The 21,087-nt window shown below is 39.7% G+C and overlaps 1 protein-coding gene and 1 pseudogene across 23 annotated transcripts in view; one reads left to right on the top strand and one right to left on the bottom strand.

The window, feature by feature from the left end:
• Positions 1-21,087, bottom strand: part of KCNAB1 (potassium voltage-gated channel subfamily A regulatory beta subunit 1) — a 532,662-nt gene that overhangs the window by 390,760 nt on the left and 120,815 nt on the right. The window contains exon 3 of one of the 23 annotated variants that reach the window (XM_081570614.1): positions 11,020-11,167. The exons of the other annotated variants lie outside the window; for them this stretch is intronic. The gene's annotated coding sequence lies outside the window, so the exon portion shown is untranslated. The remainder of the gene's footprint in view (positions 1-11,019; positions 11,168-21,087) is intronic. 23 annotated transcript variants of the gene reach the window in all.
• LOC145540033 (small nucleolar RNA SNORA70) lies at positions 15,488-15,615 on the top strand (annotated as a pseudogene).

The raw sequence follows: 21,087 nt of genomic DNA, 5'->3' as shown, positions 1-21,087 counted from the left end.
ATGATTACTGGGGTGAGTTCCCATTTCCTCCTCCAGGAGATCTTTCTGACCCAGGGATCAGACCCGGGTCTCCTGAGTTGCAGGTGGATTCTTCACCATCTGAGCCACCAAGGAAGCCCTGATGGTAACAGTTCCATGCTTATAAGGCTGATGACTTACTTGGCTGCCTGAAACATTCTATGTTCAGTCAAGTAATATGATTAAGTCAACCTTAAAGTGTCTAATGCAGAGCCTATCATATAGAGAATATCCAATAAGTAGTATTTTTATTACTCTTACTGGGAGGATTTACATCAAAAATACAATCATTATCATGAAGGGAAAGTAGTCTTCTATTATATGCAATTATAGTTTCTAAGGGAGGATTCTAGTATTTGAAACAATTTAATCTTCTCCCAAATGAAACTGGTTTTGAGCTAGAGCACTGACAAAGCAACATGTAATCTCATCACTTTTAATCTTTTCCACTGATAGCTTTGATGTCTGTGGTTACCACCTTCTTTTCACAATCTTTTAACTCTATTTGATAGAGTTATTTCATGTAATGGTAGACAGAGAGATAAGGCTTTTGGTGAAACTGGCTCAATTATATGACAAAATGGGCTGTTCCATTGGCCTAAAACACACATATATGACTGGGCCCCTCAGCAAGAAGCCACAGGAACATTCAGCTGTAAAAACTCCAGAACAGTCCAAACCAGCGAATGACAAAGGATTTAAAAATATATATACGTATCTTTTAAAGTATTTCTTCTCTAAACCATGACTTTTTTCAGAATGTGGCTTATACATTTATTTATTGGCCATGCCACATGGCATGCGGGATCTTAGTTCCCTGACCAGGGATTGAATCTGTGCTTCCTGTAATGGAAGTGTGGAGTCTTAACCACCGGGCCTCCAGGAAGTCCTTTTGTAGGGTTCATATACCCCTTTCTGGAGTATGGAGGAAAAGCATAAATGGACAATATATTTTTTCAACAGTTAGTACCTACAGATGGGTTTTGGTATTAGCACAGGACTATAAACTTTCTTCTCATATCTCTATTACATTGAAAACTCTGTGTCAAGCATGTAAAGAGCTTAGTAAATATTCCCTGAATTTCAACTAATCACTAAATTAATATCTATTTCAATGATTTCAGTAAAATAAAACCTTAGGCAATATTGATGATTCTCAACCAGAATGGGACAGCAGGAATTCATCACATTATCTACTTTAAAAAGTAATTAATGAGAAATAAATGTCTTTCATCCAAAAACATTTATTCTGTATCTATAATATGCCAAGTACACTGGCTTTCAAAAAATAAAGATATGTTAGATTCTCCATCCTCTCAAGATTAAACAGATAAATCCTCAGTTCAATGGGCTCTCAAGGAAAAGAGAATTTAGAAGGGTTCTGCTCCTTTCCCACCATTTACCTTCACTGAACAATGGGACAACGTTGTAAGAAAGGGAAAGCCCTGCTTCTGGCCTTCTCTGCCCTGCCATCCCTTTTCTGGTCCCCTAGTTCTTGGCAGAGCAGCCTCTCCACCTTATGGAGTGCAATTTCTGGAGCAAAACCGCAGAGCTGTAGAACACCGGAGCCAGAAGTCATCTTAGAGGTCTTCTTGCCCCGTGGTTCTCAAACTTTTGGAGCATATCAGCTCACTTGGGGATATCTTTCAAAACATCACTTTCCTGTCCCCCAGGCTCAGATATGTTCTGGATAGTGTGAGGGGTAAAATATGCCTGCAGTACTGTACCTAGTTGAGAACCACTGGTAAAGTCCAAGATTTGAAATAGACCTCAGCAACAGAAGAATTTTGCCCAAGATTCCAAAATGGAACCTCAAATCCAGGTCTGCTTACTACAAATACCAATCTTTCTCTAACCCTGGAATCCCAAGTTGAGCTCTGGAAAACCTGGTGACCCTCATAAAACTGTGGATATGTATGAATATGTACATTTAACTGGAGATAGGGTCCATGGCACTTAACAAATTCTAAAAAAGATCTATCACCCCAAAATTTGAGAAATATAAGTTTGAATTTTCATTGGCTATTTCCCAGGCAATTCTATAAAATGTCTGGGTAGAGTAAGGCAGGCTCAGCCATGTTTGACTGGGGTTAAAACCCTCACATCTGGAGAAGGAAATGGCAACCCACTCCAGTATTCTTGCCTGGAAAAATCCATGGACAGAGGAGCCTGGTGGGCTGCAGTCCATGGGGTTACATGACTGAGCACACGTGCATGAGGGTGGAGGGAGATGGGTTGGTAGCAATAAACTGGTAGAACTAAAAAAACAAACAAACAAACAAACAACCCTCACATCATGTAATTTGAAGAATGCAGTATGAGCCTCACTCTATAAGAACTCCTCAGTGTACCCCTGGACTTTTGCCTGAATACTCCTTTTTATATAGAAATATATAAGTATTTTGCCCTATTTGAATACAGATGCCCCTGGAGAAATAAAACAAGTCATTATCACACATGATCGAGATGAAGTCATCATACTGCTTCCAAAGTGCACGTGGAGGAACTGCAAGCAGTTGCGGAGGGTGGGAGGAAGGAAGCAGTGGGACCACAGAGAGGCCATGCCCAGAGGAACAGGAACAGCCTAACACAGAAAGGGGCATGAGAATAAGAGACAAGTGCCCTCAAAAGCTCAAAGCATCTCTGTTTTCCTTTAATGACAGCCCTGCAGGATATAAATCTAAACCCACCACAAAAGATCAGAAACCTCATGAGCAAAGTGATTATTTACTTTTCATTTATTTGGCTGCATTGTGTTTTAGTTGCAGCACACAGGATCTCCCTTGCGGCGTGTGGAATCTTTTTTAGTTGCAGCAAACTGATCATTTGATTGAGACCACTCTAAGCCCTGTGGCATCCTCCATCAAACAAATAAATAGGTAAGTGAAAAAATAAATAAATCACATGACAGCCAGAGAAACATCATTTTGCCCCGAAGGAATCCACTAGCATCTGGCAGAGTTAGCTAGCAGCCCGCACATCTTCTAGAAATGAGAGCTCACTAAGGATACGCCCTCACTAGCACCCTAAGCCACATGACTTCCCACTAACTCTTTACATGCCTGCATCTGTGGCTCCATGCCATCTGCCCTCATTGGGCTTTGTGACCAAGAAAGCCAGTGGAAGCAACCACATTTGCTAAATAATCAGCTACTCCAGTCCTTTGGACCTTACCCACACCTGACACTTAAGGACAGTTAGCCATCTGTACGGGCTTCCCTAGTAGCTCAGTTGGTAAAGAATCTGCCAGCAATGCAGAAGACGCGGGGTTGTTCCCTGGGTCGGGAAGATCCCCTGGAGAAGGAAATGGCAACACACTCTAGTATTCTTGCCTGGAGAATCCTATAAACAGAGCAGGCTGGCAGGCTACAGTCCATGGGGTCGCAAGAGTCAGACACGACTTAGTAACTAAACCACCACCAGCCACCTGTACACGACCTACAGAGGGATTTGACAGATAGGTGGGTTCCTGATTCCCTTGACTGTATGCTGATACTGTATGTTGATACTATGACTGTATGCTGAAACAATCAAGCTATCAGAGAAGGGTCCATCCATTTCTTAAGAGGCAGGTCACTGCAGGGAGAATTTTATTTTCTTGAGTGCCGCAGAGCCTGCTGATGAGCTACCCGCTAACAGCTGTTCTCACAGCTAAAGAGCTCCTCCTGCTGAATTCTCATCAAGGAACTAGCTGTAAAAAGTAGCTCCACCTTATAAGCCCTGCATGTAGTGCATTGTCAGCTACATAATGTTTCTAATTCTAACCTGGGAACAATCCATTAAAAATCAATTATTACTTGAAGAGGGCAAAGATAAAAAATATCAAGTATTTAGTCCCTAAAATTATTTTCAGTGAGAAAAGAACTCCCATTCACTTCAGGGAGGGCAATCTGCTTTACTGGGTCTGCTGATTCAAATGCTAATCTCTCCTGGAAACACACTCACAGACAAACCCAGAAACAATGATTAACCAAATATGTGGGCATTCTTTGGCCCCATCAAGATGACACATAAAATTAACCATCACTAACACTTTGTTGCACTTCTGTCAGTTACATAGACTTTTAAAGCTGGAAGAGACTTTAGACTTCAGAGTTAATGCCCTCGTTTAGAGGTGGAGAAACTGAGGTCCCTAGAGGAGTTAAGAGACTTAAGAGTCTCACCAACAGATGATGGTCATGCTGGGAATAAACCCGGATTGACTATGCCATCTTTTTTCTTACCACCACAGGATGATAATTGTTATTACCCATATAGTTCTTCACCCATTTCTGGTGCAGTAACATTTTAGATTAAATTGTCTAAAACTAGGAAGAGTCCTCCTTCCAGAGGATAAATTTTTTCTTCCATTTTTCTACTCCTCTTCCCATTGCCTTACCGTGTCCCTCATCATTCTTTCACCTCAGGGACACTTTGGCCAACCCATCAGCCATCTTGATAACAGTTCTGTCGCCTCCCACAGTGAAACCAGGGATGCACTTCTTAAGACATCATAGATATGCTGTGAGAAAAGTGATGAGTCCAATTTTCCTGGACAGATTTCATGGCAGGGTCTTGTAACGAAGTTCCCTCTCAGAGGTTGATGGCAGTGGGTTAAGACCTCCAACATTCAGACCTTCTTCCAGGTTTTTGTTTCTCCTCAGAGAAGGTCTAGCTCTTTGCTAGACAACTCTTGTCAGGTGCTTTTGTAAGCCCTACTTGTCTTTCTCCAGCCCAAAACTTTACATCTAGAAGTGTTGGTGAAGTCATGTGGGGCTACAGAGACAGTGGTTGGAACCACTCTATCTTGAAAGGTACCAGATGCCCTCAGCTCTTTCTATGGGTGGTATAACCCAGCCTCAGAGAGTCCTCTAGCCTCTGATATCACCCAGAGGACATTCCAGATCTTACTTCAGTCCTTTAGCCAGAGTCATTTCCTAGGTTTTGTGTGTTTGTTTGTTTTACTTTTGTTTGTTTGTATTTGTTTTCTGTTCTTTTGGCTGCACTGTATGGCATGTGAGATCTTTTTCCCCAACAGGGGAGCACAGTTTCTTAACCGCTGGACTACCAGGGAAGTCCCTTATCTCCTAGTCTTATCTTCCTATGTGACTTCACAAAGACTGCATCAGTCTACCTAGACAAGCCTCTATCTTCCCTCAGTAATCACTTGCCACTGACCACTGGCCTAGATATCTGACCAAGCATGTCATCATTCTTAATTCCCTTTTAAAGAATGTCATTTGAAGTATACAATAGGGCAATGCTCTAAAATTCTATTATAAAACTTCACAGTCCCTCTGCCTGTCACATCCCACCAGAGGGAACGAGACTGTGTTTGTTTGCAGCATCTAGTTTAATAGCTTCTGATGAATGCAGATACCAAAAAAATCACCAGGTTTATGTGTGAATCCACTGGGCATCAAACGCTCATCTTTTTCCAAGTTTGAGGATTTTTCTAAAAATATCTTTGAATCCTGTGTGTGTGTGTATATGTATATACGTACTTTTTTTTTTTTTTTTTTGCTTCTATGTATTGGGCATATTGCTGAGAACTACAAAACCCTGTCTACTGTGTTCAGGTTGAGCTGAAATGCATTTTTTAAGTGTTTGTGATAACATTTCAAATTAAAGAACCTCCTTGCCTGGCAGACACTCACATTCTCAAATACATTCTACTCCACCAAATCTCTGGCAACTTGGTCCAATTGAATAAATACAAAGACTAGGGTCTGTGGTTTGTGAGGGAAGCTTGCAAGATGGAATCCACCAATAGGTTGGGCTTTTCTGTCATCAATTCTAAAGGGAACTTTCAGAAACAGACTGTCCAGAAAGGACAATTATTTATGTACTTAAAGAGTAGGCTCTGCACAGTTTAGCCCTCTAGGGAGTATGGGGAAAACGGGAAGCCCTTGAAATTAACAGAGCACTGGAATACATACATATTGGACTCTTCCTTATGGTTGGTTTACTCAGAGTGGAAAGCTTTATGCAAACACAAAGAACTGTCTTCAGGGAGGAGATATTTCACATTCTTGTCCTTTAATGGGTCTAATGATATAAAATTGCATAAAGTAAGTTTTGCCACTAAATGAAAAGTATAAATCTCTTTCCCTCTTGCTTTCCCTCAAGGAGACTCTTTCAAGCACTCTGCTTTATAGTCGTGTTAATTTCTCCATAGTCAAAGGACCACTGGGGAGAAATTTTTATCTAAAATATAGCCATATGGATTAGGATTCCTCAGGAAAGCTACTATTCAATGACAATTATAGAGGAGAAAAGCGAATATAGATCATTCTTACTCTTACAATGATGTCTGGAAAGGGCATCATATGTCAAAATGATGTAAGTGGAAATTGATTTAAGTGTGTGTATCTGATGCTCAGATTTGATAGAAATGGCCCTAAGCAACATATTTAACCAATGATCAAATTTTATCCTCATGTAGATCACACAATGGTAAGGACGACATAATTGGGTAAGCATAGAAACTCTGAGCTGATAGCCTGAAACAAACTTTGAATCATGTTTCAGGAATTGTCCTCACAGGCATGTTTTGTTCAGTTCACCCCTGGAGAGAAGCATGTGGAATTTCTCTCTTTACCCCAATTTGGGAAAGAGACTTAGCTGATCAGCAAACATAGTGTGCTCTGATCCAAGAGAAACAGGAAGCTGGGCCCTTGTGAACCCAGAGAGAAGCCACTCTCAGGATAAGCAGCCTTCAGCAGTGGAAGGAAAACGGACTTCTTCGGAAATGAGGTTGATTAGGATACTGTGCTTACACTGTTGGTGGGAATGCAAACTAATACAGCCACTATGGAGAACAGTGTGGAGATTCCTTAAAAAGCTGGAAATAGAACTGCCATATGACCCAACAATCTCACTGCTGGGCATACACACTGAGGAAACCAGAATTGAAAGAGACACGTGTACCCCAATGTTCATCACAGCACTGTTTATAATAGCCAGGACATGGAAGCAACCTGGATGTCCATCAGCAGACGACTGGATAAGAAAGCTGTGGTACATATGCACAATGGAATATTACTCAGCTATTAAAAAGAATACATTCGAATCAGTTCTAATGAGGTGGATGAAACTGTAGCCTATTATATAGAATGAAGTAAGCCAGAAAGAAAAACACCAATACAGTATACTAACGCATATATATGGAATTTAGAAAGATGGTAATGATAACTCTGTATGCGAGACAGCAAAAGAGACACAGACGTGTAGAACAGTCTTTTGGACTCTATGGGAGAGGGCGAGGGTGGGATGATATGGGAGAATGGCACTGAAGCTTGTAAATTATCATCTGTGAAACAAATTGCCAGTCCAGGTTCGAAGCATGATACAGGGTGCCTGGGGCTGGTGCACCAGGATGACCTGGAGGGATGGGATGGAAAGGGAGGTGGGAGGGGGGTTCTGGAAGGGGAATACATGTACACCCATGGCAGATTCATGTCAATGTATGGTAAAACAAATACAATATTGTAAAGTAAAAAAAATTAATAAATAAAAAATAAATAATAATTTTTAAAAAAGAAAGAAAGAAAGGAAAAAGGATACTGTGCTTAAAACAAACTTTGAACAGACACTGGAAGCAAAGGCCAATTTTTGTTGCTGTTCAGTGGCTCAGTCCTGTCTCACTCTTTGCAAACCCATGCACTGCAGCTTAAGAAGGGAAATTCAAACAGAACAAGAACAGGAAGTGCACTTCCTCTAAGGAGTTTTGCAGTTCCTTCTTGAAGAAAGGCAAAGCATCATTGTCTGCTGTATATAGTGAGGCTTAAAATCACTGCAAATGGTTTCTATTACACAGAATGGGTCCAACCATTTTTCAGCTAATTCTTTTTCCATCTCCCTAAGGCGCCAGTGTACCTCTCTAGATGAAGACATGGGGGCTGAATGAATCTTATTTGTCACTTGTCTGGTGCACTTGGTATGACCTATATCAAATCCCTTATGATTATATAGTGGAAGTGAGAAATAGATTTAAGGGACTAGATCTGATAGACAGAGTGCCTGATGAACTATGGACAGAGGTTCATGTCATTGTACAGGAAACACAGATCAACATCATCCCCAAGAAAAAGAAATGCAAAAAAGCAAAATGGCTGTCTGAGGGCACCCTACAAATAGCTGTGAAAGGAAGAGAAGCCAAAAGCAAAGGAGAAAAGGAAAGATATACCTACTTGAATGCAGAGTTCCAAAGAATAGCAAGGAAAGATAAGAAAGCCTTCCTCAGTGATCAGTGCAAAGAAACAGAAGAAAACAATAGAATGGGAAACACGAGAGATCTCTTCAAGAAAATTAGAGATAACAAGGGGACATTTCATGTAAAGATGGGCTCAATAAAGGACCTAACACAAATGGTATGGACCTAACAGAAGCAGAAGGTATTAAGAAGATGTGGCAAGAATACACAGAAGAACTGTACAAACAAGATCTTCATGACCCAGACAATCACGATGGTGTGATCACTCACCTAGAGCCAGACATCCTGGAATGTGAAGTCAAGAGGGCCTTACGAAGCATCACTAAGAACAAAGCTAGTGGAGATGATGGAATTCCAGTTGAGCTATTTCAAATCCTAAAAGATGATGCTGTGACAGTGCTGCACTCAATATGCCAGCAAATTTGGAAAACTCAGCAGTGGCCATAGGACTGGAAAAGGTCAGTTTTCATTCCAGTCCCAAAGAAAGGCAATGCCAAAGAATGCTCAAACTACTACACAATTGCACTCATCTCACATACTAGTAAAGTAATACTCAAAATTCTCCAAGCCAGGCTTCAGCAATATGTGAACTGTGAAATTCCAGATGTTCAAGCTGGTTTTAGAAAAGGCAGAGGAACCAGAGATCAAATTGCCAACATCCATTGGGTCATCAAAAAAGCAAGAGAGTTCCAGAAAAACATCTATATCTGTTATACTGACTATGCCAAAGCCTTTGACTGTGTGGATCACAATAAACTGTGGAAAATTCTCAAAGAGATGGGAATCCTAGAGCACCTGACCTGCCTATTGAGAAATCTGTATGCAGGTCAAGAAGCAACAGTTACAACTGGACATGGAACAACAGACTGGTTCCAAATAGGAAAAGGAGTACGTCAAGACTGTATATTGTCACCTTGCTTATTTAACTTATATGCAGAGTACATCATGAGAAACGCTGGGCTGGATGAAGCACAAGCTGGAATCAAGATTGCTGGGAGAAATATCGATAACCTCAGATATGCAGATGACATTACCCTTATGGCAGAAAGTGAAGAAGAACTAAAGAGCCTCTTGATAAAAGTAAAAGAGGAGAGCGAAAAAGTTGGTTAGGGTCATGGGATGGGGAGGGAGGTGTGATGGAGGGTCAGGATGGGGATGTACACCCATGGCTGATTCATGTGAATGTATGGCAAAAACTACAATATTGTAAAGTAATTAGCCTCCAATTAAAATAAATTTAAAAAATAAAAAATTAGAAACCTTGGGGGAAAAAAAATTGGCTTAAAGCTCAACATTCAGAAAACTAAGATCATGGCATCCAGTCCCATCACTTCATGGCAAATAGATGGGGAAACAGTGGAAACAGTGGCTGACTTTATTTTTCGGGCCTCCAAAATCACTGCAGATGGTGATTGCAGCCATGAAATAAAAAGACGCTTACTCCTTGGAAGAAAAGTTATGACCAACCTAGACAGCATATTAAAAAGCAGAGACATTACTTTGCCAACAAAGGTCCGTTCTAGTCAAGGCTATGGTTTTTCCAGTAGTCATGTATATATGTGAGTTGGACTATAAAGAAAGCTGAGCACCAAAGAATTGATGCTTTTGAACTGTGGTGTTGGAGAAGACTCTTGAGAGTCCCTTGGACTGCAAGGAGATCCAGCCAGTTCATCCTAAAGGAAATCAGTCCTGAATATTCATTGGAAGGACTGATGTTGAAGCTGAAACTCCAATACTCTGGCCACCCGATGAGAAGAACTGTCTCATTGGAAAAGACCCTGATGTTGGGGAAGACTGAAGGCAGGAGGAGAAGGGGATGACAGAGGATGAGATGGTTGGATGGCATCACGACACGAGTTTGAGCGAGCTCCAGGAGTTGGTGATGGTCAGGGAAGCTTGGCATGCTGCAGTCCATGGGGTTGCCCAGAGTCAGACACGACTGAGCGACTGAACTGAACTGGTGCACTTAAGATTCTGACTCTGAGAGTAAGCCCCCTAGGGAAGTATCATTCCTTACAAAATGTTGCTTTAAGGATTTATTTATGCCTGGGGCAACTATTAGATACAAATCAATAGTATAAAGATTTAAGTGCACAAAACTTAGTTTAACAATATAGTATGACAGTAAGTCATGTAAAATTATTTTATATGATATAGTATAAAAGTATTTCATAGAACACGCATTCCTAGTGGAAAAGAAATGACAGTTGAGGAGCATGTTCATTAGTCATGAAATTAAGTTCTTCTTTCAACAAGATTTTCATAGAAATGTGAAGAAAGTAACCAAGGCACCTTGATTACCAAGAAACTGATCTAGGAATTCTTATTTACCTGCCTTCCACTTATCAGTACAAATTTCTGTGGAGCAAATAGAGATTAAGCTTTTGGTGATTTTGCTGTTCTCCAAAGAGGACAACTTTGCTATTGTCTTCGAGCTGATTTCTTGTCAGTATCTTCAGTTTCATGTGCATGCTGATGTTATGAAAGGCAAGTATATATACTTATAAAATTCTATTTTTCAATATATATTGATACATGCACACTCTATTGCCAGAAATACAGTAGACAATAAATTTGTATTTACCTATTGAATGAATAAATGAATGACTCGATGTGGTAGGTACTATGCAGGACTCTATGAAGAATGCTTAGATAAATATGATTTACTATATATTAGATGTTTAAGATATACTTTTTAATATCTTTACACCTCTAAATTAGAATGCTTCTTATAGTCAATAGTCTTAAAATTATGATAGGCAATGTGTCTCCTTCTTAGTGGTACACGAATTAATGATACAACTTACAATTGATGCTCTTTGATTTGATGATTTTTTTGGTCACATATCTGAGAGAACATGGCTTGTGCAAAAATCTTGGACTTGTAAATATAGAAGAAAGCTTAGAGGGCATCTTTTTCAATCTCTCTTGTTTAATAGACATCAAAACTGAAACCTGAGGAGATCAAGGCCCAAATAATTCAGCTATTCCATAGAAATGCTGAAACTAAAATACAGTTTTCCTGACTCTTGCCTGACTATATCATACCACATTACTTGACATGATAAAAATGTCATAAATAATCCCAATCTGCACTGACATATTTTCTTTTGGTTAAAAAACTATTCAGTTTTTATTTTATTTTATTTTATTAATTTTTAATTTTAATTGGAGGCTAATTACTTTACAATATTGTGGTGGTTTTGCCATACATTCACATGAATCAGCCATGGTTTTACATGTGTTCCCCATCCTGACCCTCCCTCCCACCTCCCTCCCCATCCCATCTCTCAGAGTCATCCCAGTGCACCAGCCCCGAGCACCCTGTCTCATGCATCAAACCTGGACTGGTGATCTATTTCACATATGATAATATACATGTTTCAATGCTATTGTCTCAAATCATCCCACCCTCGCCTTCTCCCACAGAGTCCAACAGTCTGTTCTTTACATCTGTGTCTCTTTTGCTGTCTCGCATCTAGGGTCATCATTACCATCTTTCTAAATTCCATATTTATGCATTAATATACTGTATTGGTGTTTTTCTTTCTGACATATTTTGCTCTGTATAATAGGCTCCAGTTTCATCCACCTCATTAGAATGATTCAAATGAATTCTTTTTAATACTTGAGTAATATTCCATTGTGTATATGTACCACAGCTTTCTTATCCATTCATCTGCCAATGGACATCTAGGTTGCTTCCATGTCCCAGCTATCGTAAACAGTGCTGCAATGAACATTGGGGTACATGTGTCTCTTTCAATTCTGGTTTCCTCAGTGTGTATGCCCAGCAGTGGGATTACTGGGTCGTATGGCAGTTCTATTTCCAGTTGTTTAAGGAATCTCCACACTGTTCTCCATAGTGGCTGTACTAGTTTGCATTTCCACCAACACTGTAAGAGGGTTCCTTTTTCTCTGCACCCTCTCCAGCATTTATTGTTTGTAGACTTTTTGATAGCAGCCATTCTGACCAATGTGAGATGGTACCTCATTGTGGTTTTGATTTGCATTTCTCTGATAATAAGTGATGTTGAGCATCTTTTCATGTGTTTGTTAGCCATTTGTATGTCGTCTTTGGAGAAATATCTGTTTAGTTCTTTGGCTCATTTTTTGATCAGGTCACTTATTTTTCTGGAATTGAGCTTCAGGAGCTGCTTGTATATTTTTGAGATTAATTCTTTGTCAGTTGTTTAGTTTGCTAATATTTTCTTCCATTCTGAAGGCTGTCTTTTCAACTTGCTTATAGTTTCCTTCGTTGCACAAAAGCTTTTAAGTTTAATTAGGTCCCATTTGTTTATTTTTGCTTTTATTTCCAATACTCTGGGAGGTGGGTCATAGAGGATCCTGCTGTGATTTATGTCAGATAGTGTTTTGCCTTTGTTTTCCTCTAGGAGTTTTATGGTTTCTGGTCTTACACTTAGATCTTTAATTCATTTTGAGTTTATTTTTGTGTATGGTGTCAGAAAGTGTTCTAGTTTCATTCTTTTACAAGTGGTTGACCAGTTTTCCCAGCACCACTTGTTAAAGAGATTGTCTTTTCTCCATTGTATATTCTTGCCTCCTTTGTCAAAGATAAGATGTCCATAGGTGCATGGATTTATCTCTGGGCTTTCCATTTTGTTCCATTGATCTATGTTTCTGTCTTTGTGCCAGTACCATACTGTCTTGATGACTGTTGCTGTGTAGTATAGCCTGAAGTCAGGCAGGTTGATTCCTCCAGTTCCATTATTCTTTCTCAAGATTGCTTTGGCTATTAGAGGTTTTTTGTAATTCCATACAAATTGTGAAATTATTTGTTCTAATTCTCTTAAAAATACCATCAGTAGCTTGATAGGGATTGCACTGAATCTATAGATTGCTTTGGGTAGTATACTCATTTTCACTATATTGATTCTTGCAATCCATGAACATGGTGTATTTCTCCATCTATTTGTGTCATCTTTGATTTCCTACATTGGTGTTTTATAGTTTTCTATATATAGGTCTTTTATTTCTTTAGGTAGATTTATTCCTAAGTATTTTATTCTTTTCGTTGCTATGGTGAATGGAATTGTTTCCTTAATTTCTTTTTCTGTTTTCTCATTGTTAGTGTATAGGAATGCAAGGGATTTCTGTGTGTTAACTTTATATCCTGCAACTTTATAGTATTCATTAATTAGCTCTAGTAATTTTCTGGTGGAGTCTTTAGGGTTTTCTATGTAGAGGATCATGTCATCTGCAAACAGTGAGAGTTTTACTTCTTCTTTTCCAATCTGGATTCCTTTTATTTCTTTTTCTGCTCTGATTGCTGTGGCCAAAACTTCCAAAACTATGTTGAATAGTAGTGGTGACAGTGGGCATCCTTGTCTTGTTCCTGACTTTAGGGGAAATGCTTTCAATTTTTCACCATTGAGGATAATGAAAAAACTATTTGGTTTTTAAAGCCTGTTGGTTTTTATCAAAGGTACCAGAACTTACACATCTCAGTGAGTTTTACTTCAAAGTAAACACTTTGAAAATTAGACGCTTTTATTCTATGGATATCATAGCACAAAAATCTCTGGGATTTGTTTGATGTCATCTTCAGAGAAAGTTTATCTAGTAGATAAGAAATCAGCTTTCTTACTTAGAACAGTAGTACTGTTACTCCCTAGAGGGCATTTCAGAAATTTGCAGAAGATTGTAACAACAGTGACGTTGCCACTATCTTTTAGTGGCTACAAGTCAGGGACAAGCTTGTGCCTAATTTCTGTTGAAAGCTCCCTACTTTTCCAAGCTCTACTCCTTTAGTCTCTGTAAAAATCCTCATATGCCACCAGCTGCAGACATCCCAGCCCAGGGTGATATCCCAGCCTGTACTTCCACACTCTGCAGGGAATAGAGCCACAGAAGAGGCTGTGCATGCCCTCCAGGCAGGGAATTCTAGAATTCTGGGTATGCAGGGAAGATGGTCCAGAAAAGGGGGGCAGCTGGATGATCATATTTCTTGGATTCCAAGGACTCTTTGATCTCTTGGAGTCAGAGTAGGGTCCTGGGCTGCCTGAGGCAGTACTGGTCATGCTTCCCTGTAGGCACAGTCCAGCACAACCAAGCAGGGCCTGGGTCCTGACAACTCCCAAATGTTCTGCCAACTAAATCACTACAAATATAAACTGGTTCATAAAAATCCTAAAAAGTCTTTATAAGATATTAGTCAAAAAGCCCAATCTTCTAGAAGGACTTTATTTGGGAGAAAGAAGCTTATTTGGAATAAAGAGTTTGTCATGAAACTTATTGACTAGTTTATTCACTGTACACACTCTGTCTGCCAATTTCAACTGTTCAGCTGTCTGTGCAATAGTGCAGTTAGCAAAAAGCAAGCAAACTATTTGCAAACAGCTAATAGATGAAGATTTGAAAGCCTTTTAACAGATTTAAAACCACAGAAGTAGTACTGAGATCTCACTGAATTTCATTAATTAGGGTTTTTTTTAATTTCCCATATTATTGACTGCTTAATATACACATACTTTAAATTTTTTCTAGTGCAATGATAAAAATAACATATCAACATTATTTATTCTGGGGTTACCTACTACTTTGCAAACTTACTTTGTTACTGACCCTCTAATTCTACCACACGATTTCTTTTGAGGTCCTTATGTCACATTCCTATATGTTTTCAAATGCATCATCTACTCCCCTTGCCTATGGAAAGCTAAAACCTCCAGGGCCTTTGTCTGTACTGGAACCTGATGTGGCCTCCACAGACCCCAGGACCACAAGGCAGGAACTATTGTGCCACCTCATTTCTATTTCTCCTACATCATAACACTGAGAATGATGTGTGTACTACACTTAAAGGTATTAAGCCCAGCATGTTATTTGCCATATTACATGTTCTCATGACTCCTGTGATTTATCTTGGCACATTACCTCTATTTCAAGTAAGGCCATTTCCCTTTCTCTTATATATGAATCATTGAGCATCTGTAAATGGGAAGAAATGAGGGAGGTGGACTCCAGCCAGAGCCAGGCCATCCCCACAACTCAGTTCCCAACATCCCAATAGGCTCTCTTTTGCACATGAGCATGACCTAGGAATCCCTCACCCCCTTCCAGGAATCACTCTGTGATCTGGAGAGGAGGAAAGGCCTTGAGAGAATACAGTAAACAGGTCCCCAATTTAACAAGATTTGAAATTTCAATTCAAAAGGGTATTCAAAAGTGGGAAATGATCATCCTGTTTGAAAACTCAAGTATAGATCAGAAGTACAAAGGGAAGTAAACCATAAATACAACAGTAATGTTACCCTATAGCCAACTAAGCCAGCCATGCTGTTTTCCCCACGGGAGCCCAAGGTGCAATGGCCTCAAGCAGCAGCCTCCCTGGTGGCGCATGTTGCCGTTACAGCTTTCCCTAAGCGACCTGAGAGACAAGCCTCTCCAGTGGACGTTCACGTCTGACCGTGTGCTATCCCAAATCTAGGCTCCAGACATATATGTGGGGTACCTTCGGAAAGCCCTAGGCACAGTGGCCAAGGTCTATTTTGGCCAAGTCATTCTGTCCATACACACCAAGCTGAAGAACAAGGAACATGTGACTGAGGCCCTGCCCAAGGCCAAGTTCAAGTTTCCTGGCTGCCAGAGGATCCACATCTCCAACAAGTGAGGATTTACTAAGTTTAATGCAAAAGAATTTGAGGACATGGTGGCAGAAAAAGGGCTCATCCCAGATGACTGAGGAATCAAATACATTCCTAATAGTGGCCCCTGGAGAAATGGTGGGCCCCACAGTCATAAGAAACTTGGTGCTATTCCCTCCTTACTCACACCCAACAATAAGTCATACTTTCCTGTCCAAAAAACAAGTAATGTTAAAGACAAACATTTGAGCATACTCCAGGAGATAGTGAAGGACAGGGAAGCCTGGCATGCTGTAGTTCATGGGGTTGCAGAGAGTCAGACATGACTTAGCGACTGAAAAACAACAAAGATAAACATAAGTGAAAACATGAAACATATTAAACATATTCCAAAACAATTGCTCAGAAGAGGAAAGCTGGATGCAACATAGAAGATCTGTAGAGAAGTTCTGATGTTTTTAATAGGGTCAACTTCATGCTAGATTTTGTTAGTTAGGAGCATGAACTCACGAGAAACACAAAGTCCTGCTGATTGTGGGGATTGCTCCCTCCTAGTCCCCTCTATTCTGTTCACCTAAGCTCTGGCTCCCCTTTCTCTTGAATCTCCAGGCTGAGACCTTTGGTGCACTGACCACACACAGTATCACATGTGTGTGTCCACCAGAGACCAGCTAAACCATCTGTCTGTCTGTGATCACAGCCCAGCTTACAGTGTAATACTGCAGTCACCTGTCTGCTCTCCTCAGGATCTCCTGTCACATCAAAAGGGTTTTAGAACACATCAGGTCAGTTCAGTTGATCAGCCATGTCCGACTCTGTGACCCTGTGGACTGCAGCACACCAGGCTTCCCTGTCCATCACCAACTCCCAGAACTTGCTCAAACTCATGTCCATCAAGTCAATGATGCCATCCAAAAGTATAAACAGCAGCACAGCTTTTCAATTCTTCCTACTTAAGCATTTGTAATCTATTTCTATTTCATATACAGGTACAATTCACTCTCCCTTTTGTTGGACTAGCTACAGAAAGAAATGCAACTGTCTTAAAGAATCAGTGGCATAAAAAATAGGAAGTTTTAGTGGGAAAAGTCCTATGAAAGGAGACCTGAGTCCTAGATCCAGCTCCCTCGCTGAATATCTACTATGTGACCCAGATCATGCTAAACAGCATCTTCCTGGACTTGGGTAGAGCAAACACCCTAAGCAACAAAACCCAGGAGTAATGTTTTTCTCCCTTAAAAGCATTCTAACTTATTTATAGATCTTTTGTGTTACATTCACCTTTCTTCTTCTGGGCAAATGAACAACTCACATACTAGGTATCATGCTAGATGCCAGGAAAGCAAGATGGTTATGAACATGGTCCCATCCCATATATACTTTCAAATCTAGTGAGAGAGATGGCCATGTGCACAAATAATTACACACAGAAGCAAGTGGAGAGGAACACAGGTGGAAAATGATCAATTCTTTTCAAGAGAGTTGCCTCATTTGAGGCAGCGAAATCTTCCCTGCTCATGTACAGAACGATGTGAGGCTAAAATGCGACACTGTATGTGAATGAACTTTGAAAATTGTAACACTCTCTCTTCTGAGGAACTCATCTTACGTTTCCTGTCTTTCTTATCTGGTCACATCTAAACTGTAGTGTTGGGTAAACTGTCAACAGACAAAGGGGAGGTAGGGCAAGTCATATTTCATATTTCACTACTTTCCCAGATTAATTCAACGTATTTAGGTAATAGATTCTGAAAAGCAATCCTCCCCACAGCCAATGGGTTAAGAATCAGTTCAATCTGAGAGCGATAATATGCAAGATGTTGCAAGATGTTGCAAGCTAGATGCTCAGCATTGACTTTTGTATATTAGTATGCATCAAGCAACCCCTCAGTGGGAAGACAGGGTAACAAGTGATGAATCACCTTGTAGATCATAAGGTTGTATGCACACTAAATGAATCTTTGTACTGTGGCATCTATGCAACGTTTGGCCTTGATTTATAATTCAGTACAAAGTTTGTCATTGCTTCAAAAGGGTAATGAAATAACAAGATAATGTTGAGTTAAAAGTGCTTTCTCATCTAAATGTCTACACCCAGCAAAAAGTTATAGCTGGATTTGAACCGACAAGAATAAAGAAAAAAATCATATTTCTCTTTCCCTAATTTTAGGGTTCGGCTGGTGTCAGAAATATGTTCACTGTGGTGATTTAATCACCAAGTTCAAATAATACTTCTCATCGGCTTGAAAAATAGCTGGACACAGGGAGTAGCATAAAGCGAAATGCTTTTGGTGAAGCACATTCTGACATCTTCTCCATAACAGAGTTTTATTTTCAAATTACTGAATCAACCTCAGTGCCAGGTAGTAATTTGATACTTAATGATCACTATTCTTATACTTTCACCACAAGGTTGACATAATGGCTAACCAGAGCCCCCATGACTTGGCTTGGCTCAAAATAGGGGGCTATATAAAACAATTTTAATGACATGGTTCATTTGAAAATCTGAAAAAAATCCATAAAAGCAAAGACAACCTTAAGAAGTTTAAGTCTGAGAGTCTTGTCTTGAGTTGCTATTTTAATGCAGAGCTAGTCCATTGTATGATGGAAATGTTCTGTATCTTCACCGTCTAACACGGTAGCCATTATGCTCATATGGGTATAAGCACTTAAATTTGGCTAATGCTACTTGAGGAACTGAATTTTAATTTAATGTTAAATTAACTATAACTTATACAGCCACAGGTGACTGAAAATGAAAGTGTTAGTCACTCAGTCATGTCCAACTCTTTGCAACCCCATGGACTGTAGACCACCAGGCTCCTCTGTCCATGGGATTCTCCAGGCAAGAATGCTGCAGTGGGTAGCCATTCCTTTCTTCCTGACCCAGGGATCAAACCCAGGTCTCCCGCATTGCAGGCAGATTCTTTACCATCTGAGCCACCAGGGAAGCCACAGGTGACTGGTGGCTACCATGTTGGATAGCATGTGAATTCTGTTCTTAAACACTATTGAATAACCCACATTTAAACTCAAGTATTAAAAGCAGTTTTCTAAACTACCTAATTTTTCTGCAATGAGTTACTAACTTCAGAGTGCCTAAGTTTTGTGAATCCCATAATTGACTTTGTAGAATGCTTCCCCTAATTTTTCTGATCTTATTTCTTAAAGCAGTGTCAATGGGGATTCTAGTGTCCTTTGGTTTAAGTCTGAAGCAGCTAATCACATAAAAGAGATGAAGAGTTGTTTTACTCATTGGGAGCTAGCAAAGTAGGCAGACTCCCTAGCTGTTTCAAGGTCAAGCCATGTGTGGTTTTATTTTTTTTAACCAAAGGATGCCATGATGCTGCCTGGCAAACAGCTTCACATTGAGTCACCAACAAGAATGATCTGAAGGAATTTCACAGATACCACATGTCTACGAGGGATGTTAGCAGCCACCCTATCAAGTAAAAGACTCCATGTCTTAATAACAGCTATGATTCTCTCCAATTTGACTCTGAATTGCTGCAGACTCAGCTGAACATACAATGAAAATAAGGCAACAGTCCTCACAAGATGGTCGAGAGAGAGATAACTGAAAGCAGCTGATGGGACATTTTGAGAGCTAGTTAGTCTTATTAGTGTCTAGCATAATAGTTTGCATGTAGCAGGTGGTCAAAATTATTAACTGATTGTTTCATAATTGATAGACCTAAAATTGGAAGAAATGCCAGATTTACATATTACACAAAAATAAACAGATATAGCATTATTGCTACTATATGCTCTTTTTTGCTAAAAAGCATCCAGTATAAATATATCCTAAATAAACAATCCTTTCAGTTCAGCTTAAAACAATGTTTAAGAAATCATGTGATGATTTCAAGTGATGAAAGCACTTCAGATGAGAGCTTTCCAAAGGCTTCTTTTATGTGCCCAATGCTGAAAATCAGGTATCACAAGTACACTGTTCTAATGTTTGTTCTAAGGTTAGTGAGTTCTTAGAATGCTTTCAAATCTAAATCAAAAACTCATGTGTCACTGTAAGTAAATTGTTAGTAGTGTCTTTATAATACAAGTAGTCAAAGCACAATGATTTTTATAGATAAAAGTAGAAATATCTTGCCAATAATTCTTCACTCATTTTTTTTTTGAAAGATAGTCAGGTTTTATTTAGATTAATTTGTTTATTTATTTATTTATTTATTTATTTAATTTATTTTAGTTGGGGGCTAATTACTTTACAATATTGTAATAGTTTTTGCCATACATTGACATGAATCAGCCATGGGTTTACATGAGTTCCCCTTCCTGGACCCCCCACCCACCTCCCTCCCCATCCCATCCCTCTGGGTCATCCCATTGCCCTGGCCCTGAGCCCTTGTCTCATGCATCGAACATGGAATGGTGTTCTGTTTCACATATGATAATATACATGTTTCAATGCTATTCTCCCAGAACGTCCCACCCTCACCTTCACTCATTTTTATCTGATCTCACATATATAGATATTTTGTAGGTTTTTAATTCAAAGATCAATCATTTTATGAAAAGTGAGAAGCCACAATGTTTTGTTTCTGTGGACTAGCCTTCAGAGATCATGCAAAGAAATCCATTTGTGAGAAGAATTAAAACATTTTTCAAAATGTATAGATGGCTAGTTAAATCTAAAAACAACATGAAATGAAAGGGAAAAAAACCTCCCTCTAACTGGCACACCTGTGTTAGGAGTTTGGCAGTCAGATAACATTCTTTTTCTTGCTATCAGTAATCTGGGGAGGGTGGGGCAGGGGTGAGGGGTATCCTCTGTGTGTGTGTGTGTGTGTGTGACACTAATATGACTCCATATTTCAGTTTGATTATCAATAAGAGAGCTGTTAACAGTACTATGAGACAAGAAAGACAAACAGGTATTAAAGGCAACAGATTTGGGTTGATTTGTTTTTTACAGGAAGTAGAAGGTTGTAATTGGAGGTGACAGAGGTAGTAACAGTTGATTCCAGAGATTTGATGAGAGCTCCCCAGCACCAGACTGCACTCACCAAGCCCTCAATTCCTGTTAAAGAAAAGACATGGGCCAACCTTAGAGGGAAGTCTTGAGCTTCTTAAAAGTAATGTATTGAGGTTTCCTCTCAGTTAACAAATAGTAGTGAAGAGATAATTGCTTGAAGAATGCAGTGGTGTAAGGAGCTGCTTTAAAGTCAGACAAGGGAGAAAAGATCTGATGGTGCAGTGGTGCTCTGTGGTACTTCTTATCCTGTGAATGAGGATGTAGATGAGTTA

Source organism: Giraffa tippelskirchi, chromosome 2 (assembly GCF_054371585.1).
Source record: "Giraffa tippelskirchi isolate mGirTip1 chromosome 2, T2T-mGirTip1v1.2.pri, whole genome shotgun sequence".
NCBI classification, from domain to species: Eukaryota; Metazoa; Chordata; class Mammalia; order Artiodactyla; family Giraffidae; genus Giraffa; species Giraffa tippelskirchi.
This window is presented reverse-complemented; position numbering and strand designations above follow the sequence as displayed.